The sequence below is a fragment of the Choloepus didactylus genome, chromosome 1 (genome assembly GCF_015220235.1).
Source record: "Choloepus didactylus isolate mChoDid1 chromosome 1, mChoDid1.pri, whole genome shotgun sequence".
Classification (NCBI taxonomy): domain Eukaryota; kingdom Metazoa; phylum Chordata; class Mammalia; order Pilosa; family Megalonychidae; genus Choloepus; species Choloepus didactylus.
This window is the reverse complement of record NC_051307.1, coordinates 89,179,838-89,202,278: the sequence shown is the minus strand read 5'-3', so window position 1 is coordinate 89,202,278 and position 22,441 is coordinate 89,179,838. Positions and strand designations below refer to the sequence as shown.

At 37.0% G+C, this 22,441-nt stretch overlaps 1 protein-coding gene across 2 annotated transcripts in view; it reads left to right on the top strand.

The window, feature by feature from the left end:
• The first annotated feature begins 251 nt into the window (after positions 1-251).
• Positions 252-22,441, top strand: part of KPNA1 (karyopherin subunit alpha 1) — a 125,740-nt gene continuing 103,550 nt past the window's right edge. Inside the window, exons 1-2 of one of the 2 annotated variants that reach the window (XM_037836804.1) lie at positions 252-428; positions 18,920-18,988. The gene's annotated coding sequence lies outside the window, so the exon portion shown is untranslated. The remainder of the gene's footprint in view (positions 429-18,919; positions 18,989-22,441) is intronic. The other variant, XM_037836797.1, reaches the window with a different exon arrangement.

The window sequence follows — 22,441 nt, the reverse complement described above, 5'->3', positions numbered from 1 at the left end:
TTTGTAAACACAATTTTGCAATTCAGCATAATTATGAATTATATCACTCTTCTACGATTTTGCAACCATTCCATTGACTGCGAACCTCCTCCTCAGCGAGACCCTTGCCCGACCCCCACTACTCTTTACTGGTTCGGGGATAATGGCGCCGTCCTTCCATTATAGCGTTGGAAGACTACGTCTCCCGGCAGCCTCTGCAGCGGGGCGGTGGTCGGCGCGCGCAGGCGCGTGGGCCGGTCTCCGCACGCAGGCGCGTTGCGAACGCCGGCTAAGCTGGGTCTCGCTGCTAGGTGCGCGGCGGCGGAGAGTGAGGCCTGGTGAGCACCGCTGAGGCGCGGGACAGGCTCGTCAGGGTGGTGTACAGGAGAGGCACGGAGGGCGAGCGAGCGGTTCAACTAGTGGCACCGGGATCGGCTGCCTCGAGCCTGGTGAGTGCGGGGGCTCTGTGGTCCCGGCCCCTCCCCCTCCCGCTGGCGGATCCTGGCAGTTCTCGGCGGGACCAGGGAGAGGCCCGGGGACTAGGGCGGGCGTGGGCTGGGGCTTGAGCTCGGGTCCCAGAGCCCGGGCGCCCTCGGCGTGTCTGTGCGCCACGGGCCCGGCTGTCCTAACGACTGCGCTGCCGGCTGAGAGGGTGGGGGTGGGGAGTGCTGGTGTGATCGCCGTCAGGAACGCTGGTCTAGGCGGGGCGGCGCGGCAGCGGCGTCGGACCTGGAAGCGGCGCCGGGGACTGCGGGGCGCCGAGGCAGCGGGGCGGGGATGAGGCGCGCGCGGAGCTTGCGTTGCTGCTGGGCGCAGGCTGGAGAGGGGCGGGGGTGGGCACCGCAGAGTGCTGTGACAGAGGCAGGAAAGAGTCGGGGTGGCGTGTAAAAATCCTAACCGAGACTGGAAGGGACTGTCTTGGGAATTCACAAGTTACAGACCGAAGCGGAGGTTGGGGTGGGGGGTGGGGTGGGGATTGTGGGACTGCAGTTTACAATGTCATAACAACATGGGGCTGAAGCGGCTGACGGGTGTGGTAATTATAGGAATTACAGAACTTCGTGTGTTCATTGCGTGTGTAAGTGGTGATACAGGGGAAACAGCGAAGTGTAAGATTAAGCTCAGAATGTTAGAAGAAAACTGAAGGATGATCACCCGTAAGTATGGAAGTTGTCATTTCGCTAAGGAACGATTTAGGATCGAATGGATGCATTTAATGTTCCACTTTTAAACGAAAGATTTCAAAATAATTGATTTTTAAGGCTTAAGCTTAGACTAAGCAATTGCAAAATATTTTTCTAAAATTGTTAAATAGCATTAATAACTTTTTCATCCTCCCAACCGGCTATTTCTTAGCAGTAGTTGCTTCAAAATCATTCTTGACATTGTTTTTCCTTAACTTATTGTTACTTTTCTAATATTTTGAAATTCTCCCTATTTTAAAGATTGAAGGGATGAAATTTTGTTTTTTTTTCCGAAGGAAAGTGTGGATGAGCTCTATTGTGTTTTTACTGAAAAAAATTATTTTTGAAAGGCACTGATGATTTTAAGATGGAGGACATGAGAGAAAGTAAAGGAATTAATGTTTATTGAGCTCCTTTCCAGATCTATTTTACATATTTTAAAACATTTATATAGTAACTCTGAAATAAATATTATATTAATTTTTCCTATTTTACAGAAGAAAGTATTGAATGTCAGAGAAATTAATTAACTTATCTGAGGTCAGCCAGCTCTTATTGGAACCAGATTTAGAACCCAAAGTCACTGCCATTTTTAGAACTATTTCTCCTTTCCTTTCATATTCTTGGTTGTGTTTTCTTTATTTAATCCATTCAGCAAATACTTATGGAGTGATTATGTGCTTGAGGCTGGGGATATAGTCATGATCAAGACATACTGTCCCTGTCCTCATGGAATTTATAGTGCAGCAGGGAAAACTAACAATACAAATAATAACTGCATGACATTTTATTAAATGGGAGCAGACAACGTAAGCCTTGAGAAGCTTAGAGTCCAGCAGGGGGAAAAATTAACATTTGTAGAAACTAGAATAAATTAAATGACAGATATAAACCTGTCACCTGAAATCATTATACTTTTTGTGTTATGTTAACTTTAGTCCCTCAGAGACATTCCTTCACATAACTATGATTTAATATTATGCACCTTGTCTTTTATCTAGGATTGGATATATAAGATGGGACAACATGAAAAAAATCTTGTTCCAAGATACTATTTCTAATTTACTTCTTATAAATCCTTATAAAATAGAGACCTTAGAGACAAACTCGAAAGAGCCTAGTGCTAGGACTTTTTCTTTTCTTTGTTTTAAACAAGTAACTGCTTTTTATTAGAGCCTGATTGTTTTGTAAGTCATCCTGTTTCTTTTTATACTTTGGCTATTGGGAGGCTCAGAGCTGAGTTGTGTTCAATTTTTATAATTTTTCTTAGCCTCAACTATATTATAACTTATTTTATGCCATATAGTCTGGAATTGTGCTCAGGTTGTTTCTTGGACCATTTTCTTTGCTCTCTAATGCCCCTCCATATATTATTTTTTTATCTTTTCCCTTTCGTTTCAAGACTGGAATTATATCATCTTCTTATCTCCAGCATTTTAGCATAGTGTTTGTTGAATTAATGATAAAATAAAACCTTGATGATTTTTTGATGCCTTTGCCTTTAAGTCCATCATATTGTTTTTGATGTTTATAAATACTGTGTACAAAAGCAATTATGACTTTTGATTGGCCATGCAAGTAAAGATGGTTTAGGGATTAAAATTAATCTCCTGTTACTCTCTCTATTTTGTTTTAAGATCTCTGTGTCCTTTGCAGGGTATTACGAATTCAGCCATAAAAATGGAAAAAACGTTGGAAATGGTAAACAATTCAATTAGCTGATTTGGGCTGATTTCACTCTTGCCTTGCAGTGAGTGGGAGGTTGACCAACCCAGGCCAACTGGGTGGGGGGTTGGGGGGGCCAGAAAAGGCCTCCATTAGAAAATTTTGAAGTTATTCCAAGAGCCTGGATGAAGTCTGATGGGATATACAATTGTTATTTTTAAGATGTTGCAACCCTACAAAACAGACCTAAGTAAAAAAATAGTTCTTACCTATTGTTGTAGACTAATTGGGACAGTTTTTGAAAGCAGCTAGTAATCCAGCATGTGGATAATGGGGTAATCTCCTTCACATAACAAGAATAATGCTGCCCTTCATGTACAAGGGTAAGTCTGCTTACTCATTATGATTGATTTTCCAGCGTAAGGAGGGATAGTGCTAAATTGCCCATGAGTCTACCCTGTGACTAACAAGGCAGCCTGGGGTCAAAATAGGGGTTTGTAGCTAGAGAACAGAAAGGTAGATGGAAGATACTAACATCTGTTAAGCACCTATGGTGGGTCAAACACTGCATCAGGTGCTTTCACTTAATTATCCTTGCAAAATTCCTTTGAGCAGGTGAATACAGGCACAAGGTGGTTAGGTAACTTGCCTTAGGTCAGAGAAATTAGTGGAGCTGGGATTCAAACATGGGGCTGTTTATACTATGCTCACATCAAACATTAACTCTTGGTTTTATTGGTTAGTTCTCCACCAGAACTAACTAGTTGTAGTTCATTTAGCATCATGAAATGATAGTGTGAAGATCTAGTTTACTAAAAGTTGGATGTTCAATTCCTTGTTTTATCTCCATTAAAAAATACAATTTTAAAATTAGAATTATATCTGAAAAACTATCTACCCAGCTTCAGCACTGTAGAGCCTACAGTTTTCCTTTGTTTTACCAATTTCTCTTGGGTTTTGTTTTCATATTTATAACTAACTTCTATAGCTGTTTCTTGATATATCAGTTTTAGACATTATCCAATGACTTCTCTAAACAAGATGTTCCATAGTGTTCCATATATGTCTACCTCATCCAACACATATACACACTGCCTCTCCCATCATCCCTATATAGTTGTCATGGGTTTTTATTAAGTCGATATTCAGTGTTTACATTAATATACTATGTAAATATTCCCAGCTGAACCATGTAGTATACTATAATGTCATTCCTCTCAAACAAATTTTTGTTTTTCTAGGAGTTAATTCTTTTTTGTTTTCCCTTCATTTCCTGGGACAGCTATTCTAGAACCCTCTGTCCTCTGGAATCCTCTGTTCTCTTAATACAATCTGGACTTGGTTACTTTGTAAGTCTGCTTCACAGCTGTTATCCTGGGACTTTTCTTTATGTCATCCTTCAAATTGCCTTTGCCCCTCTACTGTTTCCTGTGTTTTCTTCTTTCTTGGTTTATTCATTTTCTTGGAGTACATTTTCCAGTAACTTCCTGAGAAAAGATACATGGTATGTAAAACTTTCTGAGGTCTTACATGACTGAAAAAAACCTGTTCTCATATTTGATTAATGATTTGTTTGCATATATGATTCTAGGCTGAAAATTATTTTTACTCAAAGTTTTAAAGTTATAGCTCTGTTGTTTTCTGGCTTCTGTTGAAAGCCATAGCCGTTCTCATTCTTCATTTGTAAGTAAGTGACCTTCCCTCCCCTTCCCCCAAGTTATTAGGATTTTTTTTTTTTTAACCCCTGAAATTCCATGGTGATGTGCCTTGGTTTGGGTCTTTTTTTTCAGTTAAGGGAACTCCATGGGCCCTTACAGGAGGGGAATTCATATCATTTAGTTCTGGGATGTTTCTTTATTATTTTTTTTTTCTTTTGGATCTCAGGTAAAAAGAGTATTAGAGTTAATTACACTTTTCAGTTCTTGACATAATATCATCAGACATTACAAGTTCCTTTAAATTTTTTTCTTTCATTTCTGAGCCCTACTTTCATTACCCTTTCCCATAGGCACCCACTCCATTGTGGTTGATAGATTCCTTGATTATATATGTGTATTGTGAAATATATATGAGATCTCATATATATGAGATATATATGAGATGTATATGTGTGTATTTAGTTTATGTATTGTGCTATAGATCTTGTCTTGCTGCTGCTGCTTTTTTTTTTTTTTTCCACCTTACTACTTTTTTGGGGACCTTTCTGTTTTGTTGTTTGTACACATAGTTGTGCCTGACATGATGTGCATCTACCACATTTTACTTTTCATTCCCTAATGATTGACACCTGAGTTGCCTTTCTGCTGTCACAAATACACTGTAGTAAATACAGTCTTACTTGTACATCCTTATGGTCCTGTGTGAGAAATTCTCTAGGATATATACCTAGAAGTGGGATTCCTGGGTCAAAGAATGGGAGAACTCGTTTTATGTGCCAACTAGCAGTGTTGGAGGGTTCTTGTTCGCCCATGTCTTTCCTGGTACTTGGGTTTGTTTTTTTTTTTTAAACCTAATTTTTGCCAGTCTGATGAGTATAAAGTGGTATCTTGTTTCAATTTATATTCTTATCATTACTCACTGAAGAGTTTAAGCATCTCTTTTATCCATTTGGGTTTTCTCTTTTGATAATTTCTAATTTTCCATCCATCCTTTGGCTTTTCTGTCCTTTTTACTGATTTGCAGAAGGTCCTTGGGGAAGTTGAATTTGAATGGTCTGTTGATTTTAGGCTTGGAAAATATCTTCTCCCAGCCAGTTGTTTTTCTGTTAATTTTGTCCATTATGTCTTTCATTGAATAAGTATTCTAAATTTGGTGCATTTTCTTTGGTAATCTCTTCCTTATCAATTTCTTTTTTCTCCCTTTTTGGAATTTGTACTATGCTTTTAATTTTCTTTTCTTTTTTATTTCCTAGGAGAGTTCCTCAGTGTTATCCTCCAACCCATCTACTGAATTTTAAACAATTTTCTATCTGTATTTTAAACTTCTTCAAGTTCATTCTTCTGTTATGTAGTATCTTGATATTATTTCATGAATGTTGTAATCATTCTGAGGAGATACATACATATATGTATACACACACACACACACACACACACACACACACACACATACAATTTTTCTTTTGCTTCCCTCAAGCTCCATTTCCTCCAAGTCCTTTTGTTTCTTTCTATTGCTGTCTTCTCTCAAGGCTGTTATGGGTTTTAAATAGTGCCCCCCCCCAAAAAAAAAAAGATGTGTTCGAATCTAACTTCCAGTATCTGTTAATTTTGACCTTATTTTGAAATAGAATCATTGCAGGTGAAATTAGTTAAGTTAGATTTAGGCCATATGGTAGTAAGGTGGACCCTTAATCATATAATTTGGTATCCTTAAGAGACCTAGACAGATACTAGGGAGGCCAAGGAATGCCAAGAATTGCTGGTAAATTCCAGAAGCTATGAAGAAGAGAGGAAGGATTCTCCTCTACAGGTTTCAGATGGAGCATGTCTCTGCTGATACTTAATTTGGAGTTCTAGCCTCTAGGCTGTGAGACAATAAATTTCTGTAGTTTTCAGCCATCCAGTTTGTGGTACTTTGCTATGGCAGCCCTAGGAACGAAGATAGAGGTTTTCCTGGATGTCTGGTAACCTTACGGCTTTCCATTCATATTTAAGAGTGTTGTGCCAAAAACTGATTGGAAGGTCTGTAGGGAAACCTTGTTAAAGGATAGGCAGGGTGGTTAATGACCATTTGGGGGAATGGCACTCAGGTCTTTTATCTTGGGCTTGTCGGTTTCTCTGAGAAAGAGAACCTCCCATCTCTTGCCTGGAGAATATGCACTTGGCTATGTTTTGAGAACTCATCTTGGAAAAGGAGCTGGAATTCTCATTGTTAATTATTTTCATGTAATCCTGTTTTCAATATGGCACCTCACTCATATCCTCACCCTCACTTATGTCCCCTGTTCTAGAGCATCTCTAGATACATTCCTTCAGAGTAATCCTCTGGACTTTAATAGGAGTTGGGGAAGAAGAGTTGCCTAGTTGTGCATTACGGGGGAGGAAATCTGGGCATCTGATAGCTGTTTCATAGTCTTCAGCTAACCTTCCAGTTTTTATTTGGCCCTACCCCTTCCTCTGCCTTTAGAATACCTGAGGTCTCTTGCTTGTGGCAGTATGAATCAGCTCATTTCTTACTGACTTCTCCCTTTGCAGGTGCTTAGGCTTCAGGGTTCTCCACCTTGCTGAGTTTAATACCATTTGACCATTTTTTTTTTTTACATCTTCTGAAAACGTTTTGACGTCTCTCATTTGTGATCTTCTCCTTTCCCATTCTTCTGTTCCCTCTACTCTGGTGGCTCATACTTTTAAAAAATTGTTCCTTGTAATTTTAGTGCAGGTTAATCTATGTCCACTATTTTATTTCTTTACAAAAATGTTTTACTTGCTGGTCTGTTCATTCTTTCCATGAGCATTTTTCTATTTAAGAGAAGTTATAGGTTTACAGAAAAATCACACATAATGTATAGCTTTCCCATATACCACTCTGTTATTAACACCTTGCATTAGTGTGGTACATTTGTTACAAGTGATGAAAGAACATTTTTATAATTTTATTGTTAATGATATTTCCACAGGCATTTTGAGTAACTGCTGTATGCTTAGTACTGGACTACGTATTGAAAATTAAAATTAAATTTCTGTTTTTTGAGTTCTTAATGTAATTTGGGAGTAGTGGTACGTACTGTATGTGCTAATTCTGAATTTGTAATATGAAAACCCTTAAAAGTGTAGGTATATTACAGTGCTTATTAAATTCAGTAATGAATATGAATCAGATAGAGGCTTCTTTTTGCAGTTTTACCATGAAGGAACACTTTTATGGCATCTTTTGGAAAAATACTTCTGTTAAAAAAAAACCTAAAGCAAAATCCCTCCAACTGTTAGCTAAGAGCTAGTTGTTCTCTTTCATAAAGACCTAAGGTCTTCTTCAGTCAGAACTTTTGATGAAATAACAGCATGTTGAGTTGATAAAATTCTAGCCAAAAGTAAAGAAATTCAGTGTTTTAGGTAGGCTGGGAAGTGTCATTTACAGTAAATATGTGACTTTTTGAAAATTTTTCTTATTTTATAATTAGTATATTCCTATGTAGAAAGTTTGGAAAGTAAAATAGTATTTCCACTTGTGCAATTTTATATTCTAATTTTTTATTTTAATTTTTAAAGTTATGAAGTTTTTTCAACATACAGAAAAGTATAGCAAATAATATAGGTAGAGCTTTTGTGCCCAGCACTGGGAATTTTCATGTTAATACTCTGCTTTTTTCATTTCTCAAGATAATTGTGACCGTTTCCTGTAACCAAGCCCTCATTTTGGAACTTAGAGGCTGTTTACAATTTTTCACTATTAACAATCATACTGCAGTGAACATTTTTATCCATACTACTGATTTCATTTTCTTGGGGCAGATTCTAAAAGTAGAATTACTGACTGCTAAGGTTTAAATTCCTCAGATCCTTGGTAAATATTTTCTTTTTTTCTTTATTATTATTATTATTATTATTTTTTCCATTAACCACTCAAATACCAGCTACTCCATGATGCCTTCCTCAGGTTAAGTCAAATGTATTTGCTCTCTAATGGCTTGAGAGGCGATACAGTGGAAAGTGTACTGGTTTTTGCATTAGAAGACCTAGGCTAGTATCCCTTCTGGTTTTTTGTTTCTAATTAATTTTTTTAAATTGAGATTGTTCACATACCATACAATTATCTAAAGATCCAAAGTGTACAATCAGTTGCCCACGGTACCGTTATACAGCTATGCATCCATAACCAAAATTAATTTTTTTTAAAATTTTTAGAACATTTTCATTAGTCCAGAAAAGAAATAAAGATGAAAAAAGGAAACTCAAATCCTCCCAGTAACATTTGTTACTGTTGATGAAAGAATGTTAAAATACTAACTGTAGTGTATAGTTTGCAATAGGTATATATATTTTTTCCTATATGCCCCTCTATTATTAACTTCAAGTTATAGTATCATACATTTGTTCCAGTTCATGAGAGAGATTTTTAATATTTGTACAGTTAATCACGGACGTTGTCCACCACAAGATTCACTGTTTTATACATTCCCATCTTTTAACCTCCAACTTTCCTTCTGGTGACATACGTGACTCTGAGCTTCCCCTTTCCACCACCTTCACATGCCATTCAGCACTGTTAGTTATTCTCACAATGTGCTGCCATCACCTCTGTCCATTTCCAAGTGTTTAAGTTCACCCTAGTTGAACATCCTGCTCATAATAAGCAACCGCTTCCCGTTCTTTAGCCTCGTTCTATATCCTGGTAACTTATATTTCATGTCTATGAGTTTACATATTATAATTAGTTCATATCAATGAGACCCTGCAATATTTGTCCTTATGTGTCTGTCTTATTTCACGCAGTATAGTACCCTCAAGGTTTCTTCATCAATCCATTTTTTTTAAGATGGTTTTGTTCACACACCATACATTCTGTTCTAAGTAAACAATCGTTGGTTCCCTGTACAGTCACGTATTTATGTATTCAGCGCCATCACTGCTATCTATGTAAGGACATCTCCATTTCTTCCACAAAGCAGGAGGAAGAGTCAAAGAAGGTAGAGAGACAAAAGAAAAAAAAGAGAGGAAAGCAGCAAAAGGAAAAAAAGCATTGAACTAAAGTAGAATAAAGAGACAACATCACCAATGCCAAGAGTCCATACCCTTCCCCTATGTCCCGTTCCCCCCATATGCATTTAGTTTTGGTATATTGCCTTTGTTATATTAAAGGAAGTATAATACAATGTTTCTGTTAATTATAGTCTCTAGTTTGCATGGGTTGTATTTTCCCCCCAGTCCCACCCTATTTTAACACCTTGCAGGATTGACATTCATTTGTTCTACCTCATGTAAAAACATATTTGTACCTTTTATTAAAATCGTTGAGCACCCTAGGTTTCACTGAATTATATAGTCCCAGTCTTTATCTTTCGTCTTTCATTCTGGCGTTCCACATGTTCCTAACCTTCCTCTTTCACCCATACTCACTGTCATCTTTGTTCAGTGTACTTACATTGCTGTGCTACTGTCTCCCAAAATTGTTTTCAAACCTCTCACTCCTGTCTTTTCCTTTCTGTCTGCAGTGCTTCCTTTAGTGTTTCCTGTAGAGCAGGTATCTTGTTCACGAACTCTGTCATTGTCTGTTTGTCAGAGAATATTTTAAGCTCTCCCTCATATTTGAAGGATAGTTTTGCCAGATATAGGATTCTTGGTTGGTGGTTTTTCTCTTTCAGTATCTTATATATCACCCTGCTTCCTTCTTGCCTCCATGGTTTCTACTGAGAAATCTGCACATAGTCTTATCAAGCTTCCTTTGTATGTGATGGATTGCTTTTCTCTTGCAGCTTTCAGGATTCTCTCTTTATCTTTGGCATTTGATAATCTGATTAAGTGTCTTGGTGTAGGCCTGTTCAGATCTATTCTGTTTGGGGTATGCTGTACTTCTTGGATCTGTAATTTTATGTCTTTCATAAGAGATGGAAATTGTCATTGATTATTTCCTCTATTATTTCTTCTGCCCCTTTTCCCTTCTCTTCTCCTTCTGGGACACCCATTACATGTACATTCCTGCATTTTGTGTTGTCATTCAGTTCTTGGAGACATTGCTCATATTTTTCTATTCTTTTCCCTATCTGTTCTTTTGTGTGTAGGCTTTCAGGTGTCTTGTTCTCCAGTTCCTGAGTATTTTCTTCTGCCTCTTGAGACCTGCTGTTGTATGTTTCCATTGTGTCTTTCGTCTCTTGTGTTGTGCCTTTCATTTCCATAGCTTCTGCCAGTTTTTTCAAACTTTCTGTTTCTACCTTACATATGCCCAGTGTCTTCATTATACACTTCGTGTCTTTTGCCATGTCTTCCCTAAACTTTTTGAATTGATTTCACATTAGTTGTTTAAATTTCTGTATCTCAGTTGAAGTATAAGTTTGTTCCTTTGACTGGGCCATAACTTCATTTTTCTTAGTGCAGGTTGTAGTTTTCTGTTGTGTAGGCATCTGGTTTCCTTGGTTACCCCAATCAGGTTTTCCTAGACTAGAACGGGCTCAGTTGTTGGGAGGACGCAATAGTATCTGGTTTCCCTGAGGGTGTCTTAGAAGATTGATACACCCTGTGTCGCAGCCCATGAGGGCCATGCCAGTCTAGAGGCCGGAGAAGACAACGAGCATTTTCTGATACATTAACTTTTATTCAGGGCTTACTTACAGGGTGAGAAGTCATGGAGAGATCATGATGGCTCTCTTGGGCCGGGCAGACATCACATTCACAGGGAAGATGACTGAGCGATGCAAAGAGTACAGAAAGCCTTTTATAAGGGTTTAAGACAAAGGCATTCCTAAGGCTGGGGGAGCATAGACGTGGGAACAGGTCACTCTGACCTGAGAGGTGGTGCAGGAAGGACTAGAATAACACTTGAACAATTACATTTTGCTCTTTTTGTGATATTAAGAGTCTCTCACTTCCTGCTTGTTTCACATAAAGTTACATTTTAAGGTCAGTTTACCCTTTTTCTCTTTACTGGCTTAGAAAGACAATAGGTTAAACATTTAGCTGCCTATGTCACACAGACTGCTGTGCACCAAAGATCTGCAGGCCTGTTTTGCTCAGGCCATGGGTTGCCACACCCTGTAAGGCCTCAAATCACTGTGCTTTTCTGCCCAGCAGGTGGCGCCTGTCAGCCTGTCACTCCTGACTGGTGTAAGGAGGTGTCACCCGTGGCTGTTTTCCCCCACGCTCTGGGGTCTGGTTATGTATGGAAGGCGGGTGGTAGAGCATGGCACCACCTCTTTCCTCTTAGGGAGAGGTCATTTACATTTGAATAGTCTCTCTGCCTGTGCTATCTCCACCCCTGTTTGGGCCAGAGCTCTAGGAACTGAAAATGGCTGAGGCTTTCTCCACTGAACCGAAACAGGGACAGAAAGCCCCTTTCAGGGCCAGCCCGTGGCTACACTCTGTTTCTCCAAGGTCAGTCATCACCAGAAGCCTTTGTCTGCTTGTTGGGGATTTGTATCTTATATTGAGCAGTCCACTTTTGTTAATTAAAACCCCAGTTGGAGCTCAGCTGCTCTCTAGCACCAGGAGGCTTTGCATTTCGGGCCGTGGGGGGATGGGAGCTCTCGGCTCGGATCCACAGTTTTTACTTACAGATTTTATGTTGCGATCTCGGGCATTCCTCCCAATTCAAGGTTGGTGTATGATGAGTGGATAGTCACGTTTGTCCCTGTGCGGTTATTCCAGATTATTTACTAGTTGTTACTGGTTGTTTATTAGTTGTTCCTGGGGGACAAACTAGCTTCCACTCCTCTCTATGCTGCCGTCTTCTTCCATCCTCTAATATTTTCTTTTAAATGTTTGGATATTGAGAATGGTTTTGCGGAACCACCCAGGTTCGGAACCCATATATACTGGAAGATGGAGTCAGAATTTTCAGGTCAAATGTTATAGGAAGCTTCTCAATGGGAAAAGATCTGAAGCTGGCTGGGAAAGAAGTCCAGGAAACCTCATATTTAGGACCAAGTTTTATTTATTAAGAAAATATGGATTTCTGTTGGGTCAGTGGGGCTAGAGCTATACAGCGTAATAATGATGAGCACAGAATCATATGTCTGCAACACTGACTTCTCACAGGAGAGGCTTATTTGCAGGGGTTTTCAAACTTTGCCTCCTTTGAACACTGGGGTGCTGCCACTAAAATAAAGATAATCTTTAATCATTGTACAGGGAAAAATGGGTAGAGTATTTTCAATTTCTTTTTTCTTCCATAATATGTTAAAATCGTATAAGGGACCTGCCCCCACTTGATTGAAAGCAAATAATAAAAATTAATAATTAATTTTTACAAATAAGCTTGAAAATAGCATTTATACTTAAATCTATAAGTTGGTTATTTTGAACTCATATTTTCTTGTGTGTTTTTTTAAAATATATGAGGTATATAATATGTTATCAAATATAATTTTCCCTGATCTATATAATAGAATTAAGTATGTTAAACATTTTATGATATTCCACAGAGTATTGTGGATGTTAAGTGTATAGAATATATTTGCCGTTTACTGACTGGGTGGGCTGACTCAACACACTGTGAATAGTCACAGTCTTGAATATTATAATATAAAATCAGCTAACCTCAGTGCATTTGAAGTATAGATGGTGGAGAATGGACAAAAAAGTACTGAGTGAATCAAGAAAAGGATCTTGTAGGACCAAGAAGTTCAAAGTTGATCTGAGAAGAGGTAGAGACTCACTGTGGATCCTTAAGCACTGAAGTAATACAGTGAAAAAGGTATTGAGATTAATCTGAGGGCTGTGTAAAGGATGATTTGTAGAGCAGAGTCTGGGGTTAGGAAAGATGATTTAGAACTGTTGTAGTTATCTAGATATAAGATGATAAGAACTTGAATTCAGACTGTCGGTAGTGGGAATAGATAGGAACAAAATTAAACACTTTGGGTAGGCAAGCAAGTAAGTTTTGATAACTAACTGGAAATGAAGTTGAAAATGGAAGATCTCCTTTTGGAAGAATATACTGCATTTCTATTGTAGTACCAGTAGTTTTGCATCTTGCTTTTAAGTTTATTGCTTTTTTTTTTAACTTTTGTTTCTCCATAAAACAAGAGGATTAGGCATAATGGCTTTGATTTTTTTTTAATTTTTTTTTTAAATAATGGCTTTAATTTTAAAGGCTTCTGGTTTCTGAGAGGATAAGTTGAAAAATTGTTGGCAATAACTTAAAAGTTATAGTTAATTGCTTAGGTGATTCCTAAAAATATTTGCTTAGGATGAACTAATTTTCTGCTATTATTTTGTTATTCCTCTTCTAATAAATTTTTATAGAAATTCTTTTCTCTGCTATAAAATCTGTTTTCAGTCCAGTGTACATTTTCAGCTGTATTTTGTATTGTTTTCCAACAAAACTTTTGCTCCATTATAATTCTTTTCAGCTGCAGATACATATCAGTTCACTGGGGAATATTTTGAAAAAGAGAGAGACCTGGTATCTGCGTTACATCAGATACTCAGATGTTTTTTGGAAGAACAGTTGAAGCATATGTTTTTCAAAAAGTTCTCCAGTGTGACAAATATTACACTACCCACGAAGGGGAAACTATTCTTGTTTATGAGAAAATCTTTAAGAAATTTTTAAGAAAACATTAGCAGATAGAATTTTTAAAAGGATGCTATACCATAATCAAGTATGTTTATCCCAAGAATCAAGGCTCAATCAGTATTAAGAAGTATATTAATAGAATTCACCGTATTTAATAGATCAAAGGAGAAAAACAATGAAAGTTTCAGTAACTGCCAAAAAAACTGATATAATACAATACACATTTCAGATTTTTAAAACTGGTAAAATAAGGTATTTCAAAACAATAGCTGTTGACACAGCTAGAGTTCTATACATTGCTGGTAAGAATGCATGAAGATACAACTACTTTTGAAAATCATTTGGCAGTTTCTTATAAAGGGAAACATATACCTACCATGTAACTCAGTAGTTTCCCTCGTAGGTATTTACCCAAGAGAAAGGAAAACATTCATCTACACAAAAACTGTGTATTTATAGGCTTTTTCATAATGGCCCACATGAATGCCCATTGACTGGTGAATAGAACAAACTGTAGAAAAACTGTACTATACAGTAGAATTCAGCAATAAAAGGAATGAATTACTGATAAATACAACATTATGTATGTGTCTCAAATGTAATAAGCTAAGTGAAGGAAGCCATACTCAAAAAAGCTACATACTGTATAGTTCCATTCATTTGACATTCTGGAAAATGCAAGACTGTAGGGACAGAAAACAAGTCAGTGGTTGCCTGGGTTGGGGGGTGTGGATTTACTAGAAAGGGACCTGACAGAACTTTTGGGAGTGATGAAACGTTCTATATCTTAATTGTGGCAGTGTTGATATGACTGTATATGTTTGTCAAAATTTAAAGAACTTGAAAATGGTCAATTTTACATTTGTAAATTATATTTCAGTAAACCTGAACTTAAAAAAAGAGCCAGTACCATGTTTAATGTAAAACACTACACATAAATCAAGATCAGAAATGAGAAAAAAATATCAGCTCTTTTGTTAGTTAACATTGTTCTGGAAGTACTAGTTTATAGCTTAAGAAGGGAAATGAAATAGGATACAAACATTAGAATGGAGAAGGCAAAAATTGCAGTTTTTTTGGTGATGTTAAATACCAAGATGTCAACTGAAAGTGTTAGAAACTTTCAGTAGCTAGTTTAATGCAATGACTGGTTTAAAAAACTAGTATATGGTAATAAGCAATTTTCCTATAAATAGACAGTAACCAATTAGAATATAACGGTAGGAAAGTTCACATTTATCATTGCAACAAAATAGGTAAATGGAAGTACATATTTAATTCTTGACTAAGGAAACATAGTATTGTAAAGATATTAAATCTCCTTAAACTATGAATTGAATGCTGTGTTAGTGTCAAAGGATTATTATTATTATTATTTTTTACTCAACAAGACAAAAAGCTATGTAGACCAATGGTTCTCAAATGTTTTGTTCTCATACCTTCTTTACACTGCTAAATTATTGAGGATTCCAAAGGCCTTTTGTTTATATGCATATCTATCAATATTTACTACATTAGAAACATGAGCACACATTCCGTTAGGAATCAGAGTGATGATGCCATCCATGTTTCTTGAGCCCCTGAAAAACTATGAGAGAGTGAACATGTGAAATAATAATATGAAGACAGTTTTGATGTCTTGACCCCCCTAAAGGTCTCAGGGGACTCTTGGCAATTTCGTATATATTGGTGGCATATCAGAGCAGTGTGAAAAGATGGATAATGACTAGTCATTTGAAGAGGAAATTAAACATTCTTACTTCCCTCTTTCCATCAGTATACGTTCTAGATGGATCAAAGACTGAAACAAAAGTAAAACCGTAAAATAACTAGTTGAAAATTGTTTGCTTTGTTTTTTTTTAAATCTTTGATTAGAGAAGGCTTTTGTAGTGTTCTGGTTTGGCAGTGCTGCCAGATTGCAAAACACCAGAAATGGATTGGCTTTTATGAAGGGGTTTTTTTTGGTTACACAGTTACAGTCTTAAGGCCATAAAGTGTCCAAGGTAATGCATCAGTAGAGTACCTTCACTGAAGGATGGCCAGTGGCGCCTGGAAAACCTCTGTTAGCTGGGAAGGCACATGGCTGGCATCTGCTCCAAGTTCTGGCTTCAAAATGGCTTTCTCCCAGGACATTTCTCTCTAGGACACAGCTTCTCTTCAAGATGTCAGTCTCAGTTTTTCTTGGGGCATTTGTCTTCTCTTAGCTTCTCTGGAGCAATAGTCTGCTTTCAACGGCCGTCTTCAACTGTCTCTCTTCTGCAGCTCCTCTCTCAGCTCATGTGCATTCTTCAAAGTGTCCCTTTTGGCTGTAACAAGCTCGTTCCTTCTGTCTGAGCTTATGTAGTGCTCTAGTAAACTAATCAAGGCCCATACTGAATGGGTGGGGCTGCACCTCCACGGAAACTATCCATTCAGAGTCATCACCCACAGTTGGGTGATCGCTTCTCCCGGAAACTCTCAGAATTACAATGTAATCAACACTGGTATGTCTGCCCACACAAGATTACATCAGAGATAATGGCGTTTTGGGGGACATAATACATCAAACTGGCACATATAGGCATGATTCAAAACCCAGAATGCATTCAGAAAAGCATTGATTATTTTGACAATGCAAATATTTAAAACCTTTGTTAACCAGGGAATAATCATAAATAAAAGTCAAGAGGTGAAAAGTTTTAAAATATAAATGGCTTTATTATACAAAGAGCTCTTAGAAGTCAATAAGACAGAAAAACCCAATAGAAAAATTGAACTAGAAAATTAAAAGGATGTTGAAAGAAAAGTACAAATGCCTGATAAAGTTAGAAAAAGATGCTGAACTTCTTACTTAATTTAAAAATGCCTTCCAAAACAGTGAGAAATCTTTTTCCCCCCACAACATGTTATCAAATACGGAAAAGTTTGATGATAAGCCCTGTGTTAGAATGGGGAGAGAAACTGGTATACTCATTCACTGGTATGTTGGTTTAACATTTTAGAGGGTAGTTTGACAATATAAAAGTTTTAAATTTTTTTGCCTTTTGACCTTGAGGTTCCCCTGTATGAATTCATTTGTGGCTATAATTGCACAAAAATGCATATGTACTTGAAAAAAATATTGCAACATTCTCCTAATAGAAAATTGGAGAGAGGTTTAATTGTCTGTGAGGTCTGATTATTGTGGTATACATACTTTAATACTAGTCAAAACATGATTTAGCTCTGTAGGCAGTGATACAGAAACTTATTTAAAGTTGAAGCAAAATGCAGAACTGCATGTATGATTATCCCGTCAGTGTCTAATAAAAACATAAGGATACACATATACTTCCGTAAACAATTTTTGAAAGGATATGTAGAGAACTTGATGGTTACCTTTTTTTACCCACAATTTTATTGAGATATAGTCACATACCATACAGTCATCCAAAGTGTACAGTTGTTCACAGTGTCATCATATATTTGTGCATTTATTACCACAACCAATTTTTGAACATTTTCATTACTCCAAAAAAAGTAATATAAATAGGAATAAAAATAATGGTAAAAAAAAGAACATCCAAAACGTCCCACCCCCCATTGCCCCCTATTACTCATTTACTTTTTTGTCCCTATTTTTCTACTCATCTGTCCATACACTGGATAAAAGGAGTGTGAGCCACAAGGTTTTTACAATCACATGGCCATACTATATAAGCTATATAGTTGTACACTTGTCTTCCAGAATCAAGGCTATTGGATTGCAGTTCAGCAGTGTCAGGTATTTTCTTTTAACTATTCTAATACACTAAAAACTAAAAAGAGATATCTATATAATGCAGAACAGTAACCTCCAGAATGACCTCTTGACTCCATTTGAAATCTCTCAGCTACTGAAACTTTCCTTTTTTTCATTTCTCTTCTCCCTTTTGGTCAAGAAGGCTTTCTCAGTCCCACTATGCCAGGTCCAGACTCATCCCCGGTAGTCATGTCCCAGGTAGCGGGGAGGGTAGTGAATTCATCTGCCAGGTTGGCTTAGAGAGAGAGGACACATTGGAGCAACAAAAGAGGTTCTTTGGGGGTGACTCTTAGGGCAATTGTAAGTAGAGTTAGCATCTCCTTTGCAGTAACAAGCTTCATAAGGGCAAGCCCCAAGATTGAGGGTTCGGCCTACTAAATTGATAGTCCCCAATGTTTGCAGGAATATAAGGAATTCCCCAGGTAGGTAAATTAGATATTTTCATATTTTTCTTCAGTCTCTCAAGGGGGTTTTCAAATACTTTTTTATACTCTGCCCAAATTACTTTGGGATGTATTGGGGCTTCATACTAACCTGTACAAACAAACCGGATCTTGCTCCCTATTCAAGTTGCCATGTAATTGTGGTGTTTGAATAAACTGACCATACAAGGTAAATTATATAGTATGCTACGGAAAATACAGATTTTTCCCACCAAATAAACATCTCTTCCTTTGGTCTCACACAGAAGTTGAAGTTTTAAAACACAGCTTAGCAATAGGCAAGCTGAAATTTAACAAGGGATTATGAATACTGAATCTCTACATAATTTTCTTTCTCTTAGTTGCTAGGGTGCTAGAATAGCTAGAAGGAAAGAATTGAAATGGTGGAACTGTAACCCATAGCATCCTTTGAAATTTGTTCAGTAGCTACTTGTTAAATCATACTTTGAGATGTATTAATTTTTTTGCATATATGTTGTATTTAAAAGTAAGGAAAGAACTGAAACTGCGGAGCTCTAACCCATAATATTTTTTGAAATTTGCTCTTTAACTACTTGTTTAATTACACTTGGAAAGTTATCACTTCTATGTATATATGTTATATTCTACAATTATAAAAAAAACACGGTTACTATCATCCTTTACCCTTTAGTCTGATTTGCCTTAGACCTACGGAGTCCGTTTTGTTCATATCTCTAATTGAAGTCCGATCTCTTTTTCAGCTTCTTTAACATTTGCTGTATGGGGTGATGGTTACCTTTGAAAACCAGGGGAGGAACAAACCAGGGGAGGTATACTTTAAATTTTTTTGTTTATACCCTTCTATATTGTTTGGATTTTGTTTTGAAATTGTGAGCTTCTTGTAATTTAGAAGGAAAAATATTTCAAGGCACAAGGGAACTGTATGGATGGTAGAAGTAGTTTGAGCTTTGGAGGCATTTGTGATACAACTTAATGAAATAAGAAAGAAAAAGAAAACCACGATTTCCCTTGGCACATCTCAAGTCGGCCTATTCCTGTTAAGGAATGACTGCTCTAATAATAGTGGGCCTACTGCTATTCTTCAGTTGCACTTTCTCACTTATGTACTCTTTGCTTTGTGAATCTTTCTTTCAACCTCAACTGCTGAAATACTATCTATCCTTCACAATCTAGCTGAAATACCATCTCCTCTGTGAAGCCATCCCTGATCACCTTAGTCAGAAGAGATCTTATTTTGAACCCTTAGAGCTAAATATAGCCATTTCTTCATTACACAAACATCAGGTGTGTGCTATATATGGACCAGGCAGTGGGAACTATGCTTTCACATGTTACTTTTCTTCACCTTAAGAGTTAGTATTATCTCTATTGTGCAAAGGAGGAAACTGAGACTCATAGAAGTCTAATATCTGCCCTACATTATCCTGCTGAGATGTAAATTTGAAAACAGGGCTTCAAGGCCAGGCCTCTTCTGGACATTCTTCCTATGGCACTTTAATAAAAAGAAGTGAGTAGTTAATTTTTGTGTAAACCTGTCTTTCTTTCTAGAATTTTTTTTAAATTTTGAAATAATTTCAAACTTACAGAAAAGTTTCAAGAAGAGTACAAAGATCTTCTGTATACCCTTTATCCACATTCCCCAACTGTTTACATTTTACTTTTTACCTCTTCACTCTTTTTCTCTTTCTGACTTGCCTGTAAGTTGCAGACATGATTAATTTTTACCTCTAATTACTTCAGGGTTTATTTCCTACATATAATAAGATTCTGTCACATACTTACATTGCAGTTTTCAAAATCAGGAAATTAGCAATAATGTATACTACTATAACTTGCAGACCTTATTCAAATTTTGATAATTGGTCCAATAATGTGTTTTATAGCAGAAGAAATTCTCTGTTCATGTGTTGTACTTGGTTCCTAGGTCTCTTTAGTCTCCTTTAATCTAGAATGGTTCCTCACTTTCTTTGTCTTTCGTGTCCTAGGCATTTAGAAAGTTGAGAGGCCAATTTTCTTTTAGAATATCCCTCAAGTTGGGTTCATTTTGTGTTTCTTCACTATGAGATTTAGGTCATGCAGCTTTGACAGATGTACTGCACCAGTGATGATATGTACTTCTCAGTGCATTACATCTGGATGTCCATTTATCCTATTACTGTTGATGGCAACTCTGACCACTTAGTTAAGGTAGTATCTGCCAGGCTTCCCCCCTGTAAAATTAGCCTTTTCTTTTTGTAGTCAATAAGAAAACCACAGACTAGTATTTCTTATGACTATGGATGTAAAACTCCTCAACAAAATACTAGCATACTGAATCCAGCAATATGTAAAAAGAGTTATGTACCATGAACAAGAGAAATTTACTCCAGGAATGCAAGGTTGGCACAATACCCAAAAATCAATTAATGTAGTACATCATATTAGTACGTAAAAAACAAAAATCACATGACATAGCAGTAAACTCAGAAAAACATTTGACAAAATGCAAGACCTTTCATGATGAAAAGACTCAACAAAAGGAAAAGAAGGCAGTTTCCTCAGCCTATAAAGGACATTATGAAAATCCCACAGATTGGCAGTTCTACCCAAAGGAATTTGTAGATTCAGTGCAATCCCAATAAACTTCTTTGCAGAAATGGAAAAGTTAGCCATCAAATTTATATGGAATGATAAAGGACCTGAAAGCCAAACCCATCTTGAAAAAGAAAAACAAAGTGAGAGGACCTGTACTTCTCAATCTTAAAACTTAATACAAAGCCACTGTAACAAAACAGCATCGTACTGGCAAAAGGCCGACATAGAGACCAATGGAATTGAATTGAGAGCTCAGAAACCAACCGTTACATTTATGGCCAACTGAATTTTGGCAAAAGCCATGCAAAGGAAGAATAGTCTCTTCGGGAAATGAGGCTGGCAAAACTGGATATGTCAATTTGCAAAAGTGTGAAGGTGAAACCCTGCCTCTCACCAGATACAAAAAATGGACCAAAGACATAAATGTAAGAACAACAATTATAACACTCCTGGAAGAAAATGTAGGGAAGCATCTTTAGGACCTCATGTTAGGGAATGGTTTCTTAGACTTTATACTGAAATCACAAGCAACGAAAGGAAAAAAGTAGATAATAGGTAAATGGAACCTCATCAAAATGAAAAACTTTGTGCCTCAAAGGACTTTGTCATGAAGGTAAAACGACATCCTACACAAAGGGAGAACATGTTTGAAACCACATATCTGATAATAGTTTAATATCTAGAGTATTTAAAGAAATCCTTCAGTAACTCAAACAAGCTAGTGAAAAAATGGGCAAAATGCTTGAATAGATATTTCTCCAAAGAAGATATACAGATGGCAGAAATGTACATGAAAAGATGCTCAACATCATTAGCTGTTAGGAAAATACAATTCAGACCCATGAGAGACAATTTCAAAGCCACTAGAATGACTACTATAAGAAACCAGAAAATTACAAGTGTTAAAATGTGGAGAAATAGGAATATTCATTCATTGCTGGTGGAAGTGTAAAATGGTGCAGCTGCTGTGGAAGACTGGTAGTTGATAAGAAAGTTAGGTATAGAATTACCATACGACCTGGCAATCTCACTTCCAGATATATACTCAAAAGAATTGAAAGCAGGGACTGGAACAGAGTAAAATACTTAGGAATAAATTAATAATTTAGGAATGTAAAAGTTATACCCTAAAAACTATAACATTGTTGAAAGAAATTAAAGAAGATCTAGTAAATGCAGTAACATCCCAGATTCATAGTTCAGAGGACTTAATGTTAAGTTTGCAAATAAATTCTACAGATTCAACCTAATCCGTTGTGGAATCCCATCTGACTTCTGTGTAGAAATTTACAGACTTATTCTGAAGTTCGAATCAAATTGCAAGGGCTCCAGAATAGCCAAAACAATCTTGTAAAAGAATAAAGTAGGTGGACTCAAAATTCTAGATTTCAAAACTTAGTACAAAGCATCAGTAATCAAGACACTGTATTATTGGAATAAGGATAGACATACAGATCAATGGAATAAAATTGAGAGTCCAGAAGTGAAGCCATGTTTATGGTCAATTGATTTTCAGCAAGAGTGCCAGGACCAATCAATGGGAAGGAATTATGTTTTCAGCAAATGGTGTTGGGACAAGAATAGTCACATTTGAAAGAATGAAATTGGACCCCTAACATACACCAAATCCAAAAATTAACTAAAAATGGATCAAATGGTATGATATATTTAAGATAATGAAAGAGAAA